The sequence below is a fragment of the Schistocerca piceifrons genome, chromosome 2 (assembly GCF_021461385.2).
Source record: "Schistocerca piceifrons isolate TAMUIC-IGC-003096 chromosome 2, iqSchPice1.1, whole genome shotgun sequence".
Lineage (NCBI taxonomy): Eukaryota > Metazoa > Arthropoda > Insecta > Orthoptera > Acrididae > Schistocerca > Schistocerca piceifrons.
In genome coordinates this window covers 877,216,844-877,238,989 of record NC_060139.1, presented here as the reverse complement: position 1 = coordinate 877,238,989, position 22,146 = coordinate 877,216,844, and positions in this window count along the sequence as shown.

Sequence of the window (22,146 nt, the reverse complement as noted above, 5' to 3'; positions counted from 1 at the left end):
TGTTGATACAGGAAAATGAATGTGCACTGTATAGAAAGGAGCTACCCTTGATAATGGTCAATATTTATGGTTTAAAGGAAAGGGTTTTGTTGGACATATGAAGTGAAATCACAGTTCTGTCAGGGTCATTTAAAGGTAAACAATAAGACTGTAGCGGTGTCAGTATCTGGAGTAAAGGTGGTTGGTGCCACAGGTAAGTTAAATAAAGCCAAAAAGAGACAAGTTTATATGTCGTTTGAGATGGAGGGACATGAAGTAGAGCATGACTTCTAAGTCATACCTGATTTGTGTTTAAATGCAATTTTAGCAATGGACCTTATCAGTAGGTTAAATGACTGTAATGACAATGGGTACCTGTTAAGATGAATATATATTAGAATATTATGAAGACTGTGCTGAATCAACTAGTGACAAGATGGAATCGTTCAGGAGGAAGGTAAGTGAAATCCAAAGTATTAGTGAGGATCAAAGGCAGGAGTCATATAACACATGGGTTAACAATGAAGATGTATTTTCTGAGGAACCAGGAAGGGTGAAAAACTATGGATGTCATCTGTCATGTGTTAAATGATTGATGAAGCTGATGACACATTTTCAGTATGTTAGCATTATGTAATGCAGGTCTTTTATGACACTGTATTTTCCAATGTGATACAAATCTGCCTGTACAAAGCAGTGTTAATTTTAAATTTGTTCTTACTTATAGTTTAAGATGAGAAGTATTACTTCATACATGTACATGTGAATAAGAATTTTGATTATAGATGGAAATGTTTACTTATTTCTGAATGAACTGAAAATGAAAGGAGTAATTACATGAATTAGATAAGAGGTTAAGAGTATAGAACAAGATTAATATTTAAATGCACACAAGTTGGTTGTGTATTGAATCTTAATGACTAAATCACCGTTTAATTATAGAACAGTCAATATCAACTGAGTAGAAAGGAGGAGGCAAAAGTAAAAAATTTAAGAGGTTTCTTCAATGAAGTCATATCACTTCCTGTGAAGTATATTTCAAAGTAAATGCATTATGTATAGTATCTGATAAAACAGGAGTGACATTATTATGCCATACATTCTGAATAAGATTATACCAAAGGGCATTAATATTTATAATTTTTCATTATCTAAAAAAATTAAAACATAGTAGTAGGAAGTGTAGGTGTTAGTATGAGTGAGAAATAATATTAACTGAATAGTTTGTAATGTTGTAAATCTGTAAACTGTATTGAGATTAATGAAAAGGATATTGATAACTGCAATGGTTATTCAAAGTAAAAGGATTAAAAGTAAGTGCCAAAAGGCGAATATATAATAAACAAAAATTATAAACAGTTGTAATTGTACAATTTGTGTCAGCAAATGAAATGGCAAACAAGCAAAGCATGTTTTACTGTAATGGAATAAGTGGCAGATAAGATTGGAAATGAAGGACTTAAAGAAGCCATGTGCATTAGGCCACTGCCTTGCAGCAAGGAGACATTGAGATGGTGACAAAAAGGGCAGACCAAGGGTCAGAGTGAGTATTAACAGGTGAATCTAACTAACAAACATTTTCTATTTCAGGTACTTACAAATATAATTTTGTGTTTAATTCTCAGGAACAGTACTAATTGTGAAAGGCTTATGAAAAGAGTATCTTACTTGTTGAGCATGTGGACACTAATAAATGACATCACTTTTGATTAATATTTTTCAAAAATACTTGATTCAATTAATATCTGAGAATATTAATATTTTGTAATTAAATCACTCATTTGTTCTTATTACATAATTCCATGGCTGTAATTTTTTCACATGTTATAGTATTAAGAGATTTCAAGAAGATTTATGTAAGAATTCTTACATATGAAATAATTTTAATTAATCTAATAATTTTAGGAAAAAGTAACTAACATATTTCTTGTTTTAAATGAGTAAGGTAATTTATGTTGTTCCACTTATTTGTGCAGTTCTGCAATCAATCAATCAATCAATCAATCAGTCTCTTTATTCATCCATTAACAATACACATTGTATGGATGTAGTCAATTACAATATAGTTTCTTACCTTCAATTAGTTTCAAAAACTTGGATAATAAATACAAATATTTTACATCAGTATATACAAATAATATTACTTTTCCATATTCAGATATTCTTCAATGCTATAAAAACTATGTGTTAGTAAAAATTGTTTAAGATCTAGCTTGAATTTATGAAATTCTTTAATTTTCTTTATTGTAGAAGGCAATGCACTAAAAAGTATTTTAGGTTGGTAGTTTACACTTTTTTGGCAGAGTGCTCCTTTGTGAGTGTTTCTGTGAAAATCATCCCTGTTCCTTGTTTCATAGTTATGAACCTGATTATTTAATGTTGAAAATTCCTGGTGAGTTTTCAGAAAGCATAAACATTCATAAATGTACAGGCTAGGAAGAGTGACTATTTAAAATTCTTTAAATATTTCCCTGCATGACACACTGCAGGGAATCCCTTTCATTATTCTAATAGACCGTTTTTGAAGTTTGAAAGCTTGTTTTGCTGTACCTGTATTTCCCCAGAAGGCCACACCACATCTAAGCAAACTGTTCATATAAGCATAATAGGCACACAGCAATGATTCAGTGTTGCAACATTCCCGAAGCATTCTTAGCACATAGCAGCACTACCTTAATTTTTTACTCAAAACTTCTAGATGCTTTTCCCATCTCAAGTGCTCATCCACCCATATACTGAGGAATTTTGTGTATGGAGCTTGTGCAATAACATAGTTCCCTAACTCAGCTTTTACTCTTCTTCTAGCTTTACTTTTAATATTACTGAAACTCATCAATACCGTTTTATCCTTATTTATGATCAAAGCATTATCACTAAACCATTTTCTGTCTCATTTATTGTCCTAGAGACACTCTGCTGTAGATCACACTCAGTGTATCCTTTTATAAAAATGCTAGTGTCATAAGCGAACATCACCATTTCTGCAATTGTCAGATGGTTTGGCAAATCGATTATGTACACCAAGAACAACAGAGGGCCTAACACAGAACCCTGGGGCACTCCACAGCTAGTTGCTAGTGTTTTTTTTTCTGAAAGATACTCTTTGCCTTCATGATATATTTGTACTTCCTGTTGTCCATCAAAGAGATAAGACTTGAACCATTTTAAGGCAAGTCCCCAGAACCCATAACATTCTAGTTTCATTCCAGTGCCCAGATTTCCAGATTTCTACACTTTGCTGATATTAACCCACAGATAAGTAGTTGTTCAATCTACAATTTATTTGAGAATTAATCATTTTTCTACGTTGACGACAAATATCGTATGTTCAATATTTTTCTGTAATTGTTTCACTGTGTAGTAACTGAATTAACATTTGTGTTACAACATGCACAACACACACAGACATACATTTATAGGTTCTTCTGTAACATCTATCTGTCACAGATCAGCCAATGTTTTCTGTTGAAAACAATGAAATGAACTAAAAGACATCTGTATTGACAAACAGAATGAAAACACAGCATTAATTTTATTTCTATGTTTGTAAATTTCAGTTGATGTGATGTTTGAAGTATTTGAAACAAGGCAACAGTATTCTGCAAATGTACCAAGTAACACCATCTGTTAGAAGCATAAAAGAACCATTTGCACAAATGTTATCATTTTCCTGATGAAGACATATGTAAATGCTGATGCTATTATTTTTGTAACTATTTCTTTCAAAAGACTTATAATGTATAAATCATTAAATAAATAAATAAATAAATGTGTTGTGAATGTAAATGCAGAATTTATAACAAGTTAAAGCAGCTGTACAGGAGCTTTGAGTACAATTACAGTTACGGCAGTTGGTTGTTGTGTGTAGTGCTTGGAATACAGCAGCAGCATGTGTTTGTGATGATAAAGGAATGCACAAAGAAAATTTCCCTGGAAATGGCCGTATATGGGAATATTGAAAGAAGAGGAAGGACAGAATGCAATTATTGATGTGACATTGCCACAAAATGAACAATACCAGACGTGAACGTTATGTGCCCTAAACTGTGGAATTATTGATGTAATATTGTCATAAAATGAACGATAACAGACATGAAGGTTATGTGACACCAAAACATGATCAAAAAGACAATAATCCAGCTGAACGGCCCTTCTGTTTGTAAAGTGCAGTTCTGAAGAAATAAGAATTTATTTATTATCAATGAAGGCTATACCATCCATTAAAATTGATAAAGTGGATTCATATGATACCTGACAATTTTTAATACAATTTCATAGTACATTTGGCGCTGAATCGAACAGTATGTACTGTTATGCAGTTGTAGTAAAGTGATAGAATCAAAAACTGCACAGTATTCCTTGTACAAATAATTATCTTGCCCAATTCTTAATTGGCAGTTTAGTTGTATGTGTGACAGTGTGAGCGATTATTATGTTTACTATGACTGTAAGTTACTGTGTAGTCTAAAGAAATATAAGCAGTGTTCTCAAAGTTTTGTTTATTAATTTCAAAATAGTGAACATTGTAGTGCCCCCAGAATTTATGAAAGTCTGGAGACAATTGTGTTCCAGCCATTTCAAACACGCGTTATTTTAAAGCAGGGCATAAGAATGAGCATGGGATACTGCACCCATTTATTGTTTGTGCAGGAGAAACAGGAAGGGAGATAATTCGTCGGCGCTGGCAAGTGTTCAGCGCGACCTGCCAAGAATAAACAAATACGGCCCGAAAGCTCTGTGGCCGGCTGCAAAGAGTAATGTAGCTTTGTATTGTTGAAAAACAAATGGAGTGACTCAAGATAGTGACTGTTTATTAGCGTTGAACTGCTGTTGAGAGTACGTGGACTGGACCTGGATAGTCAGCCATGATAAAAACTTGTGTATCAATTGTGTTCTAAAATGTGTAATTAACTGAGTCTGGGTGCCTGGTAATGTGTGGGCTTACATCATAAAGTTTAGTTGTTTTTTTTTTGTACAAAGTGGAAATAAATATGTTGTGGTGCATTGAATGATATTCCAAGAGTAGTGTATTTTTTAAATAAGAAGAGAGAGAGAGCACGAGAGAGTGAAAATTTCCCCTTCCTAGCAGTGAAATCTTCAGAGAAGCGCCGGTGCTAAGTCCATAAAAATGCTTAATCTGTATAGAGAGAGCTTAACATTACACCAGGCCACAGCAAGAAAGGACCTGAGAAAGAAGGGGAAATATTAAAGAAATTATAAGAAAAAGAAAAAAACAACAGTTGGGGTTGCCATAGCAACTGATAACAGCAAGGTTGAAGAGTGATTCCATGATACTTATCCAGAAATATTGTGTTGATAAATGGTGAAATGATTAAGGGAATCAAGAAAATTGCACAATACACAGTTAGTCTCAAATCACTGGCACCGCCGTCTACAAATGTTGACGCTTACATCGCATCACACAAATGCCAATGCAGCCGTCAACAAAAGCCGACGCCGTCATCCACCTACGCCAACGCCGCCTTCCATCGATGCTGATGCCACCGTACACCAGTGCCGACGCTGCCTTCCACCGACGCCGGGTGAGCTACTACTGATCTTTGATTGTTTGTGAAGTGTGGGAGGTTGTGGAAATACGCGAGTGTACTTTTAATGACAACTAGATTAAAGGCAAAACAAAACACAATGGAAAAGGAACATCAATCTGTAGAGTCTGTTGGGGCTATGGGAACTGAAAAACAGGGGCCAGATTTAGGCGAAGTAATGAGGTTTATCAGAGTGCAGTTTGAAATACAGAACACAAAACAGGACGAACTGAAGGGAAAATTAAATTCTAACTTAGATTTGCAAAACACAAAACTAGAGACTCAAGTTAATATCCTAAGTAATCAGATGCAAGAATGGAAGAAAGAATTGAAAAAAGAACTGTTCAATTCCCTGAGTGAACAGAAAGTTATTTTATTTAAGGATTTAGAACAAAGAAATGAAGCTAAACTAAAAGGGTTAATTCAAAAATTAGAATATGAGGTAGACTGTAAATGTAGTAATTTGGAACCACAATTTAACAAAAAATACGACTCTTTAAAAAATGTATGTAATGTTACATTTGATGTGGTCGAACGAGAATTAACTATGCTGAAAACCAATGTCCAGAAACATGATAAGTTGCTCCCCCTAGTCTAGGTGCAAATTTCAGGGGTCAGATCACGAGTGGAAACTGTAGAATAGAACTTCAAAGAAAAGTTAATGACAGCAGATCTTATAAATTTGAATGGCTTAGAAGAACAAGTAGAAGAATTAATAGGACGAAAGGTTGAAGAGAAACTGAGTGTTGATATATCTTCACCTATAGTAACTTCCAATTTAGATAACACCAAGAAATACTTAGAAATGTTGAGGAAAGAATTCAACCTTATGCAGGAGAAACTAGAGAAATTCACAGTTTCCCAAAATATTATATTAAATAAGGACATGATAACTGATTTGCAATGGGGATCAAATTCAGGCTTGTCGAGACAGTTTCCTAAATTCAGACCAGATGAGGAATTACATCCCACCCATTTCTTAAAATGGTTTAACCAAGCCATACCTAAAAGTTGGGAGGATGCTAAGAAAATAGAGTTTGTGATAGGTTATTTGGAGGGTGAAGCTTCAGAATGGAGCACAGTAAATATTGAAAACTTCACATCCTGGGAAGATTTTCAGAGAAAGTCTAAGGAAAAATATTGGTCTTCAAGTGCACAAGAGAAGCTGAGCTCAGATTTGTGGGATCCTAAATACTATAGTAATGCCTGGTGTACAATGTGCAAGTATTTTGACTGGCATTTGACAAGGGTGAAATATTTAGTAGATCCTGTGACAGGAGAGGAAAAGGGAATGTATAATGTTAAGCATATAAAACGATATGTACAAAACCCCCAGGCGTGTTGACGTTCTGTGTCAACGGGCGGACTGATGTCCACTGGTTCCCGAGTTGGGTTTGGTGTTACTTCCACATTAATTTTCCTAAACCAAACTCCCTTCAAATCTTTGACTATCCTGTAATCTATTTATAACCCTTAAGCTATCCTATCATATTAGTATTAAAAGAGACCAATTATGATTACACGATTATGACTAATTTAAGGAGTCACAATAAACAGTAAACTCTAAGCATGAGATAAAACAAACAGGGTAACATTCTAACAGGATATATAATATGATGGTGCTGTTTAGGAAGAATTATACCTAGATGCAATAAACTGAACATGTGTATGAAATATAAAGTGAAGTGACTAACTGAATAACTATTTGATTATAGTGTATATAATTTCTATTTTTATAGAATGTTTTATATTTTTTTGTAAAGTGTGATGTGATTGGGTAGGGTTTATATCTAATTTTGAAAGGGGTGGGTAGCATAGGCACAGACACGACCTACACACCACGCCCTTCATACAACCCTCGCAAACAAGTGTGACTGGTTCTTCATCATTTGCTGTTCCATAGGAGTTGCTAAGATCTTTTCTTCAGGGACTTCAAACGTGACAGTGTAGAATGTCCGTTCTGCAGGAGACGCCGAACATCATACATCCTCCTGCCTCTTACTTAAGTACTGGCGAAGCGGGGATCCTGGGGAAGGGGGGTGGGAAGGGTTTCCTGTCTTCGGGGCTGTCTTCTTTCTTTCTTTCTTTCTTCGATCTAACCAACCAATTCCTTTATTTCCTTTCTTACTTCTCTTAAGAGTACCAGTCTATCTTTCCGTCTGTCCACATTCATATACTTCTATTGCTGAAGTCCTTCTCTTTTCCATGATTTCTAAATATCTTCAACTAAGAACCTTAGTGGGACAAAGAATCACACTTCCACACTCGAACAATTAAATACAAAGACACAGACAAGTAATACACAGGGAGATGTAACAACCGTCACAGATAAGGGGGGAGGTAGTGCTCAGGAAGGGCTTGAGCACATGTGCTAAGTAATGACGGTTGCACATCTCAAGTGAAATGGTATAGTAAGCTTAAGCTAAAGGAACAAGGGGGGACAAAGTGTGTATCCACCTGTGTTCATAGCTATAGTAGTACAAAGTAATATGAAGGGAGATAAAAAGAAATAGATATTAAGCCAGGGTATCAAGTCAAATAAGTTTATGATAAATAATAGGACTGTGCAGACCAAATAGCCTGAAGAAAAGAAATAGTTACAACCATGGACAAAACATATTTAGTTATTAAGGCCGTATAAGTGAGCTGTAAGCAATGAACAAGCAAAAAATTTAAGCAGGTAGGCTGAAGGACTCAGGAGGAGGAAAGGAGAGGTAGATAGAATTATTACCAGGAAATTTTAAATAAAATAGTGTGCAGAGGAGTACGAAGAGGCAAGACGAGGAATCATTGTTAATGAAGATAGGGAGGGTGCATCCAATATAGATAAAATGAGAGAAAGAGAGGCAGGTAGGCAGACCCAGAGGAGGCTGACCTATACTGTGCAGGCAGGGGCACCATAAAGGGGATTGACCTGTACCGTAGTTTAGTATAAATGGAAGGGGCATACCTACCCAAGGATGAGGAAGAAGATGTTTCCATAGTATCAACCCTTACGTAGATTGGAACCCAAAGGGAAAGAGTGGTATAGTGACCTGAGATTGTAGTGGAAAGTTTCTCATGGTAAATTTGAATTCTAAAATTTTTTAAATAGAAAAGACGAGTCCTGCACGAGGAGATAGAAAAAAGAGAAAACCCCCAGTACAACTAATTTTTTTCAGACCCAGAAAACTGGTGGTTATCATTGCAATAGCTCCTTTACTTTTTTTTAAAGACTCTACTCAGAATAACACCTGAACTTGAAACTGGCTAAGGGGAGGGATTTATTTTGGCTCAATCCTGGAAGCAAGAGTAGATAAATCTATTGTAAATAACTAATACTTGTTGTACTATTAATTTATCATACTACTATGTCCATGAAAGATATTACCAACAGCTTAATGAAATACCAGAGATGGAAGATAGTTTTTGTACCTAATGGTTCTATGTAGTACAGAGTAACAAGATAATTGTTAAGAAGAAAAATTATTAAAATATTGTTGTGTGCAAAATAACGAGTGTTCGAGCTAAGGGGAGGGATATGTAGTGCCCCCAGAATTTTACAAAAATCTGGAGACACTTGCGTTCCAGCCGTTTCGAAATCGTGTTATTTTAACGCAGGGCATAAGAATGAACATGGGATACTGCACCCATTTATTGTTTGTGCAGGCGAAACTGGAAGGAAGATAATTCATTGGCACTGGCAAGCATTCAGCACGACCTGCCAAGAATAAACAAATACAGCACGGAAGCTCTGTGGTCAGCTGCAAAGAGTAATGTAGCTTTGTATTGTTGAAAAACAAATGGAGTGACTAGATATAGTGACTGTTTATTAGATGTTACACTGCTGTTGAGAGTACGTGGACTGTACGTGGATGGTCAGCCATGATAAAAGCTTATGTATCAATTGTGTTCAAAAATGTGTAATTAACTGATTCTGGGTGCCCGGTAATGTGTGGGCTTATGTCATAAAGTTTAGTTGTTTGTTTTTTTTTTTTTTTTTTTTTTTTTTTTTTTTTTTTTTTTTTTTTTTTGTACAAAGTTGAAATAAATATGTTGTGGTGCATTGAATGATATTCCAAGAGTAGCGTATTTTTTAAATAAGAAGAGAGAGAGCATAAGAGAGTGAAAATTTCCCATTCCTAGCAGTGAAATCTTCAGAGAAGCGTCCGGTGCTAGCAGAAGACATCAGCACTGCAAGAAAGCAGAATCAGCATTCTTCAACAAGTAAGTCCACGAAAACGCTTAAGCTGTATAGGAAGAGCTTAACATTACACCGAGCCACCGCAACATGTGCAAGAAACAGTATTTCTCCTTGCTCATCATTGGATAGTCTGATGACGGTGGTCACATTTTTGCATAAAGTGGTACTATTAAATTATAAAATCTTGACAGTTGCATTATAGTGGCTGTTGCACTGCTCAAGGTATGTTCCAAGTGATAATGGTCACTTGGCATGAGAATGTTCAATGGAATTCACAATTCTGCATGAGTTGCTGGAAAAATGGATGTTCCTGAAGAACAGCACTTGATCATTGCACAAATCCAAAATGAATGAATTAACTGCTTATTGCAAATCGTGACAACACTGTAGGTAATCCATTGCAGGACTCATGTGAAATGAGGTAGTGGCTTATATAAACTATGAACAATGGTTTTCTTGCTCTTCAATCTAACCACCATACATATGTGGACCAAGACTGACTAAACACTAACCTCTCTCCTCGCTGATGAAGGAACAAAGTTCCAAAAGCTGGGATGTGTATATTTTCTGTTCTCTTTTGTGTATCTATCAGCTGTCCTGAGCTGAGGTAAGTATGGGCCAGTCCCTCTATCTCTTTGTTAGTATTTGTTTTAAACACTAAACATGTCACACATGTCACTATTTCTTCTTCTCATAGACTTAAAAATCTATATGGTACCAACACTATTTCTTCATTCCATTGTATCTAGCTGTGTAGGAGTTCCCACAACTTCAACAGACTAGAATAAATCACCTAAACATGATATGGAAGCTAATAAGTCACCCATAAGATTTTTAGAAGTCATAACAGAAATCTCTGAAAAATATGCCCTAGACAGTGTAAGAAACATTTCAACTGTAACTCCCATTCTAAACCAGCAGGTTTAAAACTCTGGTATGCATCAAAAATAAATAATATATAAATCTTGATGCTCCTGTATTATGACAGGCCACAGCACAGTACAGCATATAAGGATAAAAATATGATCATGAAAAATCACTACAGATCTACAAACAAGGGAGCAAAATACAAGCTCAATGATGATAGATTCTTAACTCTTGAAATATATGGAAAACAGCATGGGAACTCATCCAAGCAAATCAACTTTCAGTAGAATGATTACAGAATTTGAATTCCTAGTGGCATGTTAAATAAACTTTACCATGCCAGTCCTCTATTAGACATCACCGTCAAGAGAGGTGCGAGTGAGGCAGAAGCAGTACTGCCACCATCACACAATAAAGCAAATTAACATTTTAGATGGAGTCATATAACTTGTTGACAAGTCAGTGAAGCAACAGATAATTGTATCCTTAACAAAAAAAAAAAAAGTAAGTCTACCCAGAATGTCTAGAGCACTATCAAACACATCTATTTAAGACATGTGACACAGCATAGCCTGATGATTACCAGCCCTTTTCACTCATCTCAGTAATTTATAAAATAACAGAGTGCTATATGCAACAGTAGATGAACCAATATTTTGAAAATAATAACCTAAGCTGTTCTGTGCAGTGTTGCTTTAGAGCTACTATCACTACTGTGAAAAAAATTGACAGCATTATAACAAAAGTATATGACTGTTCTTAGAATAAGTCAGTAAGCTATGTGATGCTAGTGGGTCTAATGAAATCCTTTCAAACATTGTCTCATAGTTTTCTAATAAGAAATCTACAGTACTACTGAATTTGTAATTTGGGGAGAATGTTCTCTGCTTATTGCAGTCACACCTAAGAAATAGGAAACAGTGTGTGTAACTAACCAAAAATCAGATTCCTTACCTGCTACAAAAGAACTGCTATAGTGCTTTGGTCTTGTATCCCTTCTGTTTATTATATATGTAAATCTTTTGCCTTCCAGATCACCCAATGAGGCTGTACAGTATGCAGAAGACACTTGATTAATTGCTCAGAATATCAGCCTGGATGAGTTACAACTGAATATAGCTACAGTAACAGGTAGGCATAACTCCTGGTTTCAGGCTAAAGCATTGCACGAATAGTAGGAAAACAGGAAACATTGTATTTAATTTAAATGCCTCCAAAAATGAAACTAAATCAGTCAAATGTTTTGGTTTCCATAATGATGAGCTACACCTGCTTTGACATATATTGCAGCTCCACCTTTCCTTCTATTTTATCTACAGCAGCTAAGAGCTAAGAAAAACCCTCTAGCTGTGGCATCAGCATGGCAGTCCTTACATGGTGCAAACACAATAAATGGGCTTCTACATTACAGTATTTTTTTTTATTGAATCTTGTCTAATTAGGGTATGTTAAAAGAGAGCTTTTATGGAAGTTACTACTGTAGTAAAGTGCATTGTTGTATAAACTAATCAGTGGTTGCAAATCTAAAACAGTAAACCACAGTGGATCAGCACATCACATTCTAACTCTGTCTGTAAATAATAATAATAATAATAATAATAATAATAATAATCTTCATCTCTCTTTAATCTAATACAGCATGCCACAATGAGTCAACATATCACACTGGTAACATTCTGTACTATTACAATTCATACTTTTATACACTTCCACATAAAAATTTGAAGTTGTCTATTATACATTCTTGAAATCCCTTCACTGTATAAATTTCTTTACTTTCATTACTTTACTAGACTTAAGTATGTGCTAAGATTTTCATTTTGAAGCCTGTGGATCTGAAATTTTTGCTCATAATAGCTCCATTATAGTGGTGACAACGCATAAGGCTGCTGCAGGGAAAATCTGTGATTTCTTGAAACAGTTTGAATCAGTATTGGTAAAAATATATCAGAAGACTAAGCAGTTGACCATTATGGGTGACTTTAATGTAAAATTCCTTACAGACATCAGTAGAAGAGAAATGAAACATTTGTTACAATCCTTTAATTTAATTCCAGCAGTTGAATTTCCTACCTGCGTGCCAGGTATCAGTGTAAGCCTTATTGACAACATATCTACTGATAAGTATAGTACCAGTAGACTGGTAGCAGTTGTAGTACTGTAAGTCAAATTCTCAGTTATCTGACTGACCATGATGAATCATTGCTTATTCTTAATGGCGTGTTTTAGCACTCTGGTTTGCCATATACTTAATATATCCCTCCAACAAGGTATCATCCCAGATGAATGAACTATGCCATTGTCAAATCATTATTCAAGAAAGGAGATAAAATTGATGTTTCAAACTACTGCACAATTTTCCTTTTAACATGCTTCTCCAAATTTCTCGAGAAAGAATTGTGGAATATCTGAACATCCACAACGCTCTTGTTGTTGTTGTTGTTGTTGTTGTTGTGGTCTTCAGTCCTGAGACTGGTTTGATGCAGCTCTCCATGCTACTCTATCCTGTGCAAGCTTTTTCATCTCCCAGTACCTACTGCAACCTACATCCTTCTGAATCTGCTTAGTGTATTCATCTCTTGGTCTCCCTCTACGATTTTTACCCTCCACACTGCCCTCCAATACTAAATTGGTGATCCCTTGATGCCTCAGAACATGTCCTACCAACCGATCCCTTCTGCAGGTCAAGCTGTGCCACGAACTTCTCTTCTCCCCAATCCTATTCAATACTTCCTCATTAGTTATGTGATCTACCCATCTAATCTTCAGCATTCCTCTGTAGCACCACATTTCGAAAGCTTCTATTCTCTTCTTGTCCAAACTATTTATCGTCCATGTTTCACTTCCATACATGGCTACACTCCATACGAATACTTTCAGAAATGACATCCTGGCACTTAAATCAATACTGGATGTTAACAAATTTCTCTTCTTCAGAAACGCTTTCCTTGCCATTGCCAGCCTACATTTTATATCCTCTCTACTTCGACCATCATCAGTTATTTTGCTCCCCAAATAACAAAACTCCTTTACTACTTTAAGTGCCTCATTTCCTAATCTAATTCCCTCAGCATCACCCGACTTAATTAGACTACATTCCATTATCCACGTTTTGCTTTTGTTGATGTTCATCTTATATCCTCCTTTCAAGACACTGTCCATTCCATTCAACTGCTCTTCCAAGTCCTTTGCTGTCTCTGACACAATTACAATGTCATCGGCGAACCTCAAAGTTTTTATTTCTTCTCCATGAATTTTAATACCTACTCAAAATTTTTCTTTTGTTTCCTTTACTGCTTGCTCAATATACAGATTGAACAACATCAGTGAGAGGCTACAACCCTGTCTTACTCCCTTCCCAACCACTGCTTCCCTTTCATGTCCCTCGACTCTTATAACTGCCATCTGGTTTCTGTACAAATTGTAAACAGCCTTTCGCTCCCTGTATTTTACCCCTGCCACCTTTAGAATTTGAAAGAGAGTATTCCACTCAACATTGTCAAAAGCTTTCTCTAAGTCTACAAATGCTAGAAACGTAGGTTTGCCTTTCCTTAATCTTTCTTCTAAGATAAGTCGTAAGGTCATTATTGCCTCACGTGTTCCAACATTTCTACGGAATCCAAACTGATCTTCCCGAGGTTGGCTTCTACTAGTTTTTCCATTCATCTGTAAAGAATTTGTGTTAGTATTTTGCAGCTGTGACTTATTAAACTGATAGTTCAGTAATTTTCACATCTGTCAACACCTGCCTTCTTTGGGATTGGAATTATTATATTATTCTTGAAGTCTGAGGGTATTTCGCCTGTTTCATACATCTTGCTCACCAGATGGTAGAGTTTTGTCAGGACTGGCTCTCCCAAGGCCGTCAGTAGTTCCAATGGAATGTTGTCTACTCTGGGGGCCTTGTTTCGACTCAAGTCTTTCAGTGCTCTGTCAAACTCTTCACGCAGTATCATATCTCCCATTTCATCTTCATCTACATCCTGTTCCATTTCCATAATATTGTCCTCAAGTACATCGCCCTTGTATAGACTCTATATATACTCCTTCCACCTTTCTGCTTTCCCTTCTTTGCTTAGAACTGGGTTTCCATCTGAGCTCTTGATATTCATACAAGTCGTTCTCTTATCTCCAAAGGTCTCTTTAATTTTCCTGTAGGCAAGGCTCTTAGCCACTGACAATTTGGAATCCATACAGGCCTATTGACTGATGATGCTATGTTTTCTTTTACCAATAATGTTTTAGAAGCACTGAACAAGACATTGGCTTCAATACACTCAGGACAGTAGCTAGCTGTACAAGTGTGTGTGCTGTCACAGAGCTGGAGCAATTCTTCAGACTGCTGAGGGTTTGAACTGCCACACCCTCTCTGTCATTTATAGTCTGCAAACCACCACTGAACTAATGCCATGACCACACTCAGCAGAAACATTGGGCCTCAGTGCAACTTCTGGCCCCTCATGAAACAATCAATGACTGTAGAAGGTAGCAGTATTCATAAAGTAAGGCAATGTCTACATACATGTCAAAAAATCTGGCTTTGAGCATGGCAGGACACTCAGCTGGTATGAGCACATGCCCTGCCACTTTGCTGATAAACAACTCTAACACGTACACAGCCAGGTGTAACAATCTATCTGTATGCCTGGACAAACTGCTTTAATAACTACCACCTAGGCAGAGGTACAGCTACCAGGATGAGTGAAGTTGTGTTAGACATCAAAAACTTTGTCACCACATTTCAGAGATGAATGACCTCTGTCTGGCTAATGTATACAATCAGCATAGGGGGCACCTACAGCAGGGCAATCCAGTAAGGTAGGTTTAGACAGTGCCATTTTTAAATCATGAAAGACTGCCTCAGTGTCTGAAGTCCAGATTTATTTTTCCCATTTAGCAATTTTTTTGATAGCTCTCGTACTGTAACCAAGTGATGCAAATACCGCCAATAGTAATTTAGCATCCCTACAAACCTACTTGTCAGCCTCCATCCAAGATTGCTGACACATGCCTGAGCAGTGACACGTGATTCAGAGGTAAGCCATTTAAAATCCTGGTGGTTTATGCAACTTCCACTGCCAGTATTTGACCAAAAAGAGGAGGAGAGATGGTGGCATAAAATTTCTGGTCACCTGTCTTTGCACCAATGTCTTGGGTTAAATTCCAAGGCTCTTCACAGTTTCTCATGAAGCGAGGGCATGTGACACAGTGGTTGGCGATCCATCTGTCAGATGGAGACATTAAGATCGGTAGTCCCCCCCTATCAGGAATGGTACAGGTATTTAAAGCCCTATAATCTCCACATAATCTGAAAGATTCATCTTTTTTTGCACTGTATAAAGCAGCAATGTCCAAGAGCTGCTGGATCTAGTTACGGTACCTTCTATCAGCAACTTGTCAAAGTCTGCTTGCGCAGCAAGAAGAGTGTCTGGTGGCAACCGGTAGGTCATCAGTGACTGGTTGTACAGGCATAGTCTGAATGTGATGCTGGGTACAGTGACATCTTTTTCCTGCCACAGCAGGATCTGTGAGGGCGGTGATTTCCTGAAGCAGCTCTACAAAAGGTCTGTCACCAAATGCTGAAGTGACCTTACTGGACTGCACATGCAGATACCTATTTTGTTCCTCCTGCAGACCATTTTTGTGATGTTGCAGCTCCTTCATATCAGTTCCTTAGTGGAAGCAGACAAATGTGACTGCATGGACAAGTGTTCCATGTGTAACTCCTCTTTTTCTCTGTGTACACCTCATCATACTTCACTTGATTGAGGTGAGGGTGGCTTTTGGGTTTCCTCTGAATAAAATTCTGGTAAGGCATGGTCGAACATACTGGATACTGAGTTGTTGTTGCATAATGCATGCATGTGCATTTCGCACTGTGTTGGCTACACTAATGAGTCATGTCAAATGAGCAAAATAGTCATAAGATGCCTGCACATGCAGTATGGCATCACTAGAAACTAAACAACCTAGCATGGAAAACAAGCAAGGGAAGAATCCATCGTCCAAATACAATGTCAACTTCTCCCCACATCTGCAAATTTTTGTATCATTGGCCACTGTCAGCAGGGACTGTGAGTTTTCTGCTGGGTGCTTGTTCATGTTCTTAGGGTGCAAATGAGTTCAGAGCCAGTGTTAAGGAGGAATTGTTCACCATAGATAGGAAAAACGAATGGTTGACAGTTGAGGCTTTAGTGTACAGTTCGTGTGGTAGTTTTGATTATCTCGACAAGCATGCAAACTCTCTAGCGCTCGTGTGTGTGTGTGTGGGGGGGGGGGGGGGGGGGCAGGGGGTTGGATGGGGGGGGAAGGGGGGGGGGGGAAGAAGAGCCCCCCCCCCCCAATAATTTAAGGAAATTATTAGCGTTGTAAAATCACAAAAATTATGTTGGAATTTTTATTTTTCCTTGTCTGACAATAGTTCCCTTTTAAAATACATTCAGTAATGAGTTAGAACAAATAATTATTATAGTAGTAAGCAGTTTAAGGGGAGTTAGCACAATGAAAATGACAAAATTAACAGTTTTTTTATTATAAAATTAATTGGAGTTTCTGAATAAAACAAATCAAGTTTCACCCTTGTAAGTGAATTCTAAGTGTGTTTTTTATCACTGCAAAGTTGATGCGCCACATGAACAGTTGTAGCGATTTGGTGTGCCACCGCTGACGGTGCTGCTCGCTGGCTGCAAGCAGGGTATCTTTGCAGAATTAGACAGTGTTTTGTTTGCCAACGTTGTATGGCTTTATCTCTGTGACAAGTGACTGTTCATATTGGTAAACATAAACCCTATACCGTGTGTGTTGACTTGTGGAATTTGCTTTGTGTTTTTTAGCTGTTCAATTTTGCGTATTTGACGAATTTTGCTCGTACGTGTTTTACATATTTGGTTTGCAGATATCAGTATTCCCCATTTCAGCAATCAAGTATTTAAGAAAAGGCACAATGAGTGGAAGAAGAAATCTTTTGTTGTTTTGAAGGGAGATGCTGCTCAGACTGCTTCACCGACTACTCCAAATGAATGTGATTCATTTCTTCCAGCAATAAACTTTGTGACAGCAAAGAAAAATTTGAAAACTATGAAAGTGACAGTAACAATGTGAATGAAATAATTAACATTTCCTTGCTCTCTAATATTTTGAAATATAATGTATTATGCCAAGTTTGCAAAGAAACAGGACTGGAATTGAAAATAACTTCACACATCAGTTTGGCATCTAAAATGTTATTGAAGCGTAACAAATGTGCTGCAGAAGTTTTGTTTTCTAATTCTAACAGCATTCCTCATAGTGGTAATAGTGGAAAGAAGGTGTATGATATAAATGTTAGGCTAGTGTATGGCTTGCGTTACATTGGCAAGGGCAGTGCTGCAGGGACAATGTTATGTGGAATTATGAACTTGCCAAAACCACCAACCAAGTTTGGATTTTATAATGAATTGGTGGGATGTTCTGCTGAAGATATTGCTCAAGCAACAATGAAGAAAGCAGTTGAAGAAACTGTGACAGATAATGGGAATTGTAGAGATTTAATTGTTGCTTTAGATGGATCATGGCAACGTAGAGGTCACAAATCTCTAAATGGACTTGTGACAGCTACCAGTGGAGACAGTTGCAAAGTAATTGATGTTGCTATTCTCTCAAAACATTGTAGACGTAAGGGCAATACCAAGGACAAACATAGTGAAAGTTGTGAAGCAAAGTTTCACGGCACAAGTGGAGCGATGGAAGTAGAGGTAGTGAAAGCAATTTTTTCCAGATCACAGGAGTTGTAGAATGTATGATACACTAATTATCTAGGAGATTGTGATTCTAAGGGATATAAAGCTGTAGAGGAACTCAAAACATTATGTCAATGAAATTCACATTAAAAAACAGGAGTGCATTGGACATGTGCAGAAGTGCATGGGGGCTCACTTGCACAAACTAAAGCTGACATTAGGATCCCAGAAGCTTAGTGATGGTAAGACCATTGGAGGAAGAGGAAGACTGACAGATAAAGCAATTGATAGATTGCAGAGGTGTCATGCGTGTGCAATTAGGCAAAATACAAGAAGTATATGAGGAAGGCAGTATGGGCATTATTTTTACACACTGCATCAACAAATGAGAACCCACAACATGCACTGTGCCCCACAGGTGTAAGAAAGAATCAGGAAAGGAATATGCCATAAAAACAGTTTGCCAAATGCTATAATTGATGTAATTAAGCCCATATTCAGAGATTTATCACAGCCAAGTTTATTGGAAAAGTGTTTACGTGGGAAAACACAAAATCCAAATGAAAGTGTAAATAATTTAATTTGGATTGGGATTCCCAAAAGAGTGTTTGTACAGATAAAAACATTACATTTTGGAGTGTATGATGCAATGGCAACATGCAATGAAGGAAACATTGTCAAATGTGATGTGCTGAAACGTTTAGGTTTTCACCCAGGACACAACACCATTTCCGCAATGCGCCTAATTGATGAAGAAAGACTAAGAACTGCAGGAAGAAGAGACAAAAGCAAAAGGGAAGAAAAGACCAGTGAAAAGGAAACTAACACTGGAAAAAGAAGAGGATGCTGATAATCCATCATATGGGGCAGGAATGTGTTAAAAAACTTTGGAAGCCATCTCCCATAACTTGAAAATTTTCATCTTTGAGGAACATTTTCTCAAAAACTGCTAACAGTATATCAATGAAATTTATACACAATATTGTTTACTTCTATTCCTTGTTTTTTATAGCAAATTGTAAAAAATTTTGTATAATTCAAGAGTTATAGAAGAAAAAGTGCAAAAATTTTAGAGAAAAGAAAGCGTCTGTTTAAAAAAACTGTAAAACAAAAACCAATAAATATTTCTTAACATGGCATTATAACTTTGTAGAGAAATATTCACTGAACATTAAGTCCAAATTTCAGAGCAGTATGTTTAATGGTTTTAGAAAAAATGTTCCTTCTATTTGCTAAAATTAACATGGAGGAGATGGATTGTTCCAGTTCCTCTTAACTGAAAACGAATGGAGTGAATCATGATAGTGTTACGGTGCTGCGGGCACACTTAGCATTTGTCCCAGTGCGCGAACCTTTGGGTAGAGTCTGGTACCAGCAGGCCAGCGGTGTGCTCGCGGCGACCCTCTGCCTCGCATCTCCTTGACACTTCGTGACATTATGGCGCCACGGCTATATAAAGCCCACCCTGCTGTCGCAGTCATTATGTGTGGATAGTTTCCTTCAGTGCATGCTGGAGATGTGTTTAGTGTTTCGACTTGTGCCTAGTGGATTACATTATATGACTATATTTTGTTCATTTACTTTAGTCTTTTAGTGTATTGTGAATTAAGTTTGCAATGGATAAATTTGTTACCATAAAGGGGCGCTTGGAAGTTGTTGATACTGCAAGTCAATCTCCAACAATTATTGTGTCATCAATTGCTTCGTCGTCTTCAGGCGAGAACCTTTCACAGCTGATACCTGGATAATCCGGTAAGGGAAGATCATTTCAGAAGTCTTGGTTGATCAAATATACATGGCTAGAATATGAAGCAGCAACCAGAAAAGTTTTTTGGAAAACCTGCAAAGAGGCAGATGCTAAAAATCTATTACAATTTCCTTGAAAAAAAGAAGACGCATTTACTTTCATAGTGTTTTCTAACTGGAAAAAGGGTTTGGAAAAATTCTGCCTTCATGAAGATACGTTTATGCATGAAGAAGCTGTTCTGAAACTAAATTCTTTCACTAACGGAAGTGTGGCCTCTCAATTGAATGAACAGTTAGATAGTGATATGAAGAAAGGCCGTTTAGCTCTTGAGACATTTTTTTACTACTGTTTCATTTCTATGCTGACAAGGACTAGCAATTAGAGGGCACGAAGATGTAAGCTCAATTTTTTTGCAATTGTTGGAACTCCAAAAGAATGACATATCTGAGTTTAAAGATTGGTTAGGGTGTTCGGGGTATAAGAGGACGTCCCACGATATTCAAAATGAGATCACTGATCTGCTAGGAAAGTCTGTGTTGAGAAAGGTATTGGCTACAGTCAAGAAGACTCAACATTTTTCTATTATGGTTGATGAAACAAGTGATTCTTCGATTCCTGAACAAGTGTCATTTTGTATTTGTACTGTCGATGATTCCTTAATCATCAATGAAGACTTTATTGGTTTATACAAGACCCCCAACACTGAATCACAAAATCTGTTTAGTATTGTAAAAGACGTTTTTGCTCGTCTTGATTTTTCAATGGATAACTTTAGAGGACAAGGCTATGATGGTGCCTAGAATATGAGAGGTAAGTTCAAAGGACTAAAAAAGTTAGTTTTGCATATGCAACCAAAAGCACGTTATGTGCACTGCACTGCTCACAGTTTAAACTTGGTAGTTGTAGGCAGTCTTTGCCATCTTACGTCTATAAGGGATATTATGGCTTTAGCCAAGAACTTAATAAACACCATAAGGGAATCCAACAAAAGGCTGGAACTTCTCAGAAAAATATGCTGTGAGAGCGCCAATGACCAAGCTGGTCTACGACCCCTTTGCCCGACTCGATGGATTATTCGAGCTTCTAGTATCTTGAGAATATTGAAAAACTTTGAAGAACTTCTAGAGTTTTCTGCAGAGGACAAAACAGAAACAGGTTAAAAATGTGCAGACTACCTTGAGTCAGTGTCACAATTCAAGACATTTCTTTTTACGTCTTTATTGCCATGCAATAAACCCAGTAGAGGATGTCAACGAAAAAATTCAATGCCCTCATTTAAGTGTTGCTGATTTGGAAAAAGTATATGACTGCTTGATTTGTATATTGAATGGAAGGTCTGATAGTTTTGAACACTTTTGGGAATTCTATTTATAAGAAAAACGTTCACAAGTTGATTCTTCGCTTGCTGGGAATCAAAGTATACCAAAGAAGTATGGAAACAATGAAGCCAGCTCACGGCACACTTTCAAAACCCCAAAGGAATACTACAAAGTTATTTACATTGAAGTTTTTGAAACGGTTCATCCTTGCTTTACTGAGCTGCTTGCATCAACTGGACTCACACAGGTCATTGCAGTTGAACAAGACTCCTTGCTTTTAGCAAATGGAGGTGAAGCAAATTTGGAAAAAATCAACTGAGTTTTTCAAAAATGACCTGGACATTGAGAGACTGTGCTTACACTTGAATATGTAGCCGATATCCATAACAAAAAGCAACAGGTCTTACAAGTTGAACAACTTTAATTCCGCCGTTTTTTCCCCGTCATTTGAGGCTTTAATGAAACAAATTCGTTACACATGTATCATTTAAAGTATTTTCCATCGATGGCAACTACTTTCTCCCACCTTTCGGGCACTGTACAAATCCCGCGTCGAAAAAATTGTTCATCTTTTGAAGCGATCCACGAATCGATCCAATTTGTGAATTCTTCATGAGATCGGAAGTGTTGGTCTGCTAGGCTGTGCGCCATTGATATAAACAGGTTATGGTCACAGGGAGTAATGAGTAAAGAATACGGCGGGTGGGGTAGGACTTCCCATTTTAACGTTTCCAAGTACGTTTTGACCTCTTTTGCAACGTGGGGTCGAGCGTTGTCGTTCTGAAAG